Below are 6,882 nucleotides of genomic sequence, written 5' to 3'. Positions count from 1 at the left end.
CAAACTGCACTGTTCCTTTAAGAGAATGAAACAGGAGTCGCCTGTGTGCGCCCCTAACAGAGTCTCACAGGAGAGAGAGAGAGAAAGAGAGATGGCTGGAGACAAACTGAATGTGTGTGTGTGTGTGTGTAAGACTGAAAGGGATAGAGATTTTAACAGCTAGAGATTGAAAGGGAGAGAGAATCACTAACAGAATTACTGAGAAACAGAGAATGAAAGGAAGGTAGGGAGAAAGAAGAGAGGAACTGAGGTAGAGGGAGGGGAGATAATAGAGAAAGAAGGTGAGATGGGGAAAATAAAATAAATCGAGACCGAGAGAGTAACGCGAGTGGAGACTGAGAGCGAGAGTAATGGGAGGGAGAAAAAGCAAGGAAAAAGACAGGGTCTTTACGGCGGTTTATAAGAACGCAGCGGGGAAGAGGAAAACGAAAACCGAGTCTCTCTGCCCCCACAACAGTGTTAACACGCTTTACCTCTTTACGTTAGCATCGTTAGCTTCATTTTGTCGCACTGATAGAAAACGGCCCTGTTGCTAGGAGAGCGGGGAAGCGCCATTCTTTGATTGGCCGCGCAGATACGCTCCATTATCCAACCAGAAGAGAGTAGAATCAGCAGGAGACTCTCTCTCTCTCTCTCTCTCAGAGAAAGAAGAAGGAAAAAAAGCGCAGGCCACACCAGCGGACTTGATTAATATGTTAGACATGTTTTATGGGTTACAATAAGTCTGGGAGTAGATGTGTAGTAGAGGCAGCAGGAGGTGTGTGTGTGTCTATGACTGACTGCCTACAGAGCAGCGGTGCTAAAACACACATATAACTACCTCAGAAAACGTAAATATTCCAATGTTTAATCATAAAATGTTTAGTACTCATAAGACTCATGTAATGTTCCTTTTCCCGTCACACTCTCGCCACATTTCCTGGATTAAAATTGAGTGAGGGCATTAAACACGATACATGTAAAAGGTACACTGAAATTCTAAAGTGTGTTATCAGAAAAACAAGCAAACAAAACATCTCCAAGATGGCATTTTTACAGGACAATTAAATAAAGTCCTATTTCCCAGTGGAATGGTAATGTTAACGCAGCAAATATTTATATTTAAGTCATTTTGGGCATTCATTGGACCCACAGCTGTTTCCAAAGTGGGGAAAAAGTTATTTTAATTATAGGCACTTCTTACTGATTTGATTAATGCCAATGCCTTCCAGCAGACCACACCCTTATAATTTTATACTGTTCTAATTTAATGCAAATTCCCAGCAGTTAGTGTTTAACATAAGTATTAGTCATGCTCCAGAGCTAATCATTCACCAGTAGCTAACCTCACTAATGCTCTTGTGGCTAGATGCAGTTAAACACACTATGTTCTCTAAAGCCTGTTTCCAGATTAGTGGATTTTACTGCAGCAAATGGCATAAAACCCCAATATTAAATTTTAAAATAGAAGTTGCATTGTAAAAGCAAATTTTAATAATTTTTCAGCTATTAAAATGAATGCAATTTTGTATTTTGTGACCCACAGCCAGCAGGTGGAGTGGTTGGATATTACCAAAGTCAAGAAGGTTTACCTCAATCATTTTTGTTTAACTTATATTTTATAATTGCATAATAAGTAGCTAATTCTGCCCCAGCTATACTGTGTATGTCAGTAAATGTTGTTCAGCTCTGAATAAATTGGACATATGTAGCAGCTGAAGATTGATAATGGCTAGTCATGGAATCATTTTGGGAAAATCAGTTCTAGTTGTTGTCTTACCTGCTGAGAAATGTCAAAACAACACTTGAAATGAGTGAAGCTCCCATCAGCCCTGCCTCCTGGAAAGCCTGCGAATTGGACATAAAGTTAAGAAGCCTTGTATTCTGCTGAAGCTTTACTGATGTTCATAGAAGCACCCTAATTATCAACTCACTGTCAGAACAGACAGCAAAAGATAGCACCTGATAATAAAGTACATAATTCATTCAAACTCGTTATTTTCTGCCTCTTTACAAATGCTGTTTGAAGTCATATAAAATGTTGAGAGCATAATAGATACAATTAGAGTAGTCATGGAGCTCTGAAGAGGGAAATACAACTATCCAAATGCACATTTTCCTTTTCTGTCTGTGTCTGCACCTGGTCTTTTTGTTCCCTCTCTGGAAATATTTGTTTCTTGCTATATTTTCTCTTCCTTTCTTTTTTTTTTTGTGTATTTGTGGAAGGCTGTTTGAAAAGGAGGGGCAGCAGTGGGGGTCAAGCGGAGGTGCCACAATGGGATTTACAGGGCAGAAGGGCATGTAACACACACACACACACACACATAATATGAATTGTACTGTAATCATTTGCTAATATCCATAGGTTCTGTGGTAATTTCTCCATTCATCCCTCCATTCTTTTGGGCAGCCATTCATCTGACTACCATGCATCCATTCATTTATTTATCCATCTGTTTGAACAGCATATCCATATTTTGGTGGGTTTTCTTGTTTGTTTGTAGTTTTTTTATTAATCCATCCACCATTTACTACATTGCCCCATTAATTAATCGGTTAATTAATTCATTCATAAGAACTAAGCGCTTTTCTTGTATTGATTCCTGTATAAGTCGACTGGAAAGTATGAGGGTAATGAATTTCACATGGAGGGCAGTGTTTATGAAAAGCAATGTAGGACACGTGTGTGTGTGTGTGTTATTTGTTTGTTTATTTGTTTACTGCTGATCTAACCCAGCTGCCTGTGAGTCACTCCTGTCCCAGTTAGTGTCTGCGTGTCATTAGTCTACTATCCACCATTTATAACATAAAGAGAAGTAGAGCCAGCATAGAATAAAAGAGTGTAGATTGTACTATGCCATGCAATACCAGAAGGTATATCAGGAAGCTTTTTGGCTGAGCTTTAACTTCAGCTCTGTTCTCTCTCACTGATAGATCAGTGACCAGTGGTTGGTGTAGTGTAATGATAATTAATATTGCTGCTTTTTACACAGAAGATTCAGGTAAACACACCATACTGCAGCAATGAGAACCCTTGGGCAAGACTTTTAATGTTGTATCTGCCTACATCTGTGACCAAAAATCTTGCTGCTGTGACCTAATGTCCGCTGTAAGTGGCTCTGAAACAGTGTCTACTAAATTATATTATATTTATAATGTATGGCTAGTGAAAATATAGTATAAAGACAATCAGCCAATCAACCAAGAACACTAGCTGACATAGGAAACTATTTGAGAAGTCCTTCCTGGCTACAGCGATAAAAGAGTATAATCAGTTATTTAGTTAACTACAGATGGCATTTAAATGTTGAATATGCCATTTGCTAAATGACCCCATTGCAGTGTTGTAAATCAATAAAATAAAAAAAAACACTGGCTTCAAATGAATCAGATTATAAAGGTTTTGCATTAAGTCTTACTGTGTAAACATGAGTTGGCTTTACCTGACTTTCTGAGAAAACAATATTACTTTTCAATTTTGAGCATGTTATCTATCCATCCATCTATTCATTCACTATCCACCCATCTTCCAACTATTAATTGGTTCGTTATTAGTCAGTTTAGCATTCATGCATTAATGTATTTGTTGTAATCTATCCACTCATTATATTCATCCAGCCATTTGTCCATGTATTCATATTTTCACTCATCCATTCATACGTTATCTATTCACATTTGTGTATAAGACGCTGTAGAAACATAATAAAGGTTCACAGAGCTGTAGAAACAGGTACAGAAAGAAGAGTAAAAGCATAAAATGCTGCAGAAACTGATACAAAGAAAAAGTGGAGTGTATAAAGCGATGTAGAAACACAGAAAATGTATAAAGAGGAAACAGGTACAGATGATTTGCAAAATTTCAAACATTTCAGTTTTCTTTATTCTGCCTTTTAATGATGAATTAATTAAACAGAATGATGGACTTTCAGCTCATTTTGTATTATTATTCTATGTCCATAACATAGCTTCAGAAAAAAACTTGGAACTGTTTTAGGAAGTTTTGGACATAAGGGCAAAATTTTGTCCAGGCAACTATACAAATATGAAAATGTGTACGGGGGAATTTTTCAGTGGTAAGAGCTCTTATGTCCCTAGGTTTTAAACATCATATTTATTCTACAAAATAAATAGCTGAGGTATTAAAAATATATACACCAAAATCATGATTTAATAAAATAAATATTTTAAACATTAATATTTTGCTCCTTTGGCCTGGTCTCAGCCCAGATTTAAAAACTGCTCAATTCATAATTCAAAACATTCAAAATGTGCTTTTATAATAATGTTATGGCAGCAAAGAATGTATTATTTTAGTTTAAATGTATACAATTATTTTTCTTCTTTGAAAAATATAATATTGCCCCCAAAATTACCATCATTACTACAGCAGCCTCTGATTTCTCTAAGGAATTATTTTACGATAAAACTGTTTATGACAAAACCATGGAAACAAAAACGGACAGGGCAGCACATGCCAGTCAAGGAAGATAAATTACATGCTGATGTCTGGAAATGTGAGCAATTTAACCCTGTATTCCTCATGATAGCAGGTTTATTCAGCATCACTCTTTATGCTTTTATGGCAGTATTTTAAAAAAGAAAATGTATATGTATTCACATTGTTCATTTCTATTTAAAAATGCATTTTATACGAGCAGCTGTCTAGCATTTGGCCAAACATCCCTTTTTCCCCAAACATTTTCATTATAACAACACATGAGATGTTTAGAAATTGTGTAGAAGTTAAAGCTAAATAAATATATTTACATTTTCAGAAGTTAAAATGGCTAAAAAAAAGTCCCCAATTGAAGAATCCTCCATATACACACACACTTACAAACGCAAAGCATTCATGCTCCCAAGGTGCTGTCACTGGATGTATCTCTCTGCATTGTTTTCAGTGCTTTTTGATGTGCAGGGATTAGCAGAAACCTGAGATCTCTCTCAATGAAACAGCACTGGGAATGCATGTGCACAAACATACACACTCACACACAACAAATAAGAATACAAAACACTTAACACAGCCAAAAAAAAAAAAAAAATCAAATGACTTCAGTAGAAGTGTCTAAAGGAGTTACACTCATGGCCAGAAATTTGTAGACATGCACTTCTCCAATGATTCTACAGAAATCATAAGTATTAATAAATGGCTCGTTCCGCTTTGCGGAAAGTAACTCCTACTTTTCTGGGAATGCTTTACGCTGGGTACTGGAACTTTGCTGCAAGGATTTAATTGTATTCAAACTTAAGAGCATTAGTGAGGTCAGATGCTGATGTTAGATGATTAATTCCTCATATCAAAACCACTCCAGTTAATCTCAAAGTCATTGGAATGATTTCCTTCATTTGAGACTATGCAGTTCCACTGCCCAACAGCCCAATGCTGGAGGATTTATACCCCTCTAGCCAAAGCTTTACACTTGGCAGGGTAATCTCAGGCTCATGCTGGTCTGGTTTGTCTCATTCTTCTGATCAATGCTTTTGTGTGGAGAAGCAATGAGTGACCATTAAAGTTGCTGATTTCACTACTTATAAGATCCTATAATCCTTTGGACCTGTAGAGTATCTTCCATTGTGTTTTTTATTACCATTTGTACGTTTCATAAAACTAGTCCACATGTCCTGCTGCGATTACCTACTTCCACCTAGTGGTCAAGTACAGCATCTGTCACCTTAATATTACTGGTATGTCTCTTAACAATGATTGGTAACATTTTACAATAAAGTTTACAATAATTAATGGTAGTTAAGAGAGTATTAAGTAATAAGATAGAAATAAGGATTACTAAATGATTAAGTCACAATTAATCATTAATTCATAACAGATACAAGAACTAGCATTATTTTTGGATTTTATAAAATCTTAAAATAATGCTAGTTCATGCTAGTTCTTGTTTCTTATCATTTATTTATGATTAGTTTTGACATTACCTTACCATTGGTAATGATTATTACTGCCTTAAATAGTGGTAATTAATATGACTTTATTGTAAAATGTTACCATCATTTCTGCTAGATCATGAATTCATGAATCGCTGGCCATTTGATCACATTTACACATGGTAGCATACACTTATTAACTCTCACCAGCAGATGAGGTGTGTCTGTTAATGGTTTAAAAAAAAAAACACAACAGTGTCTCGGTCGGGCATGCTAGGTTTTCTCTCTGTTTATGGCAAAGAAGAGGCATCAGGAGTTGTTTAAACAATGAAGAGAGCCCTCCAAATGTTGAAAAGCAAGAATCGAGTTGAGGATATTGCTCTATTCCTGTTCCATTGGTGGGAAAAATTGACTTAATTATGCTGTTTCTGATCACTTAATGTGTCTCTAAACTCAGGAAAAAGCTTTTATCAAATGTACTACAAAACTGAACAACTCGAGTTACAAATGAGTTTCTGTGGTAGTTCAGGTAAAGTCTAAGGCACTGTGTCCAAAATGGCTTCCTATTCATTATTCCCCATATTACACACTATACAAAGAGCGCAGCACATTATGGGTATCCACTATAAACTAATGTCAGCTAGTTTACATGGGTTGAACACTACCTATTGCAGTGTATAGTGGGATTGTTTAAGTGCACTGAAAATTGTCTGCTGTGTTTTTGGACACAAAATATGACAGAACCGCAAAACAGTGCAGTATATAATGAGTAGGGAATAGTTTTGGACACTGCAAGGCTGTGAAGCCCCATGGATCTTGTCTACAGTTCAACCCCTAAAGCAGTAGTTCTCAAAGTGGGGCCTGGTCCCATGGGGCAATGTGGATTAAAGGATTTTCACTTTATTTATGTTTAATAAAACATTGCAGTTTGGAATGAATTACTTTATTTATAATACATTTCTATGGCAACTGGAAGCAAAAGCCATGTATGTGTGTGTAGATTCTCATCCACAAAAGAGG

Source organism: Hoplias malabaricus, chromosome 2 (assembly GCF_029633855.1).
Source record: "Hoplias malabaricus isolate fHopMal1 chromosome 2, fHopMal1.hap1, whole genome shotgun sequence".
In the NCBI taxonomy this organism is placed as follows: Eukaryota; Metazoa; Chordata; class Actinopteri; order Characiformes; family Erythrinidae; genus Hoplias; species Hoplias malabaricus.
Note: the sequence above shows the minus strand (reverse complement) of the source record.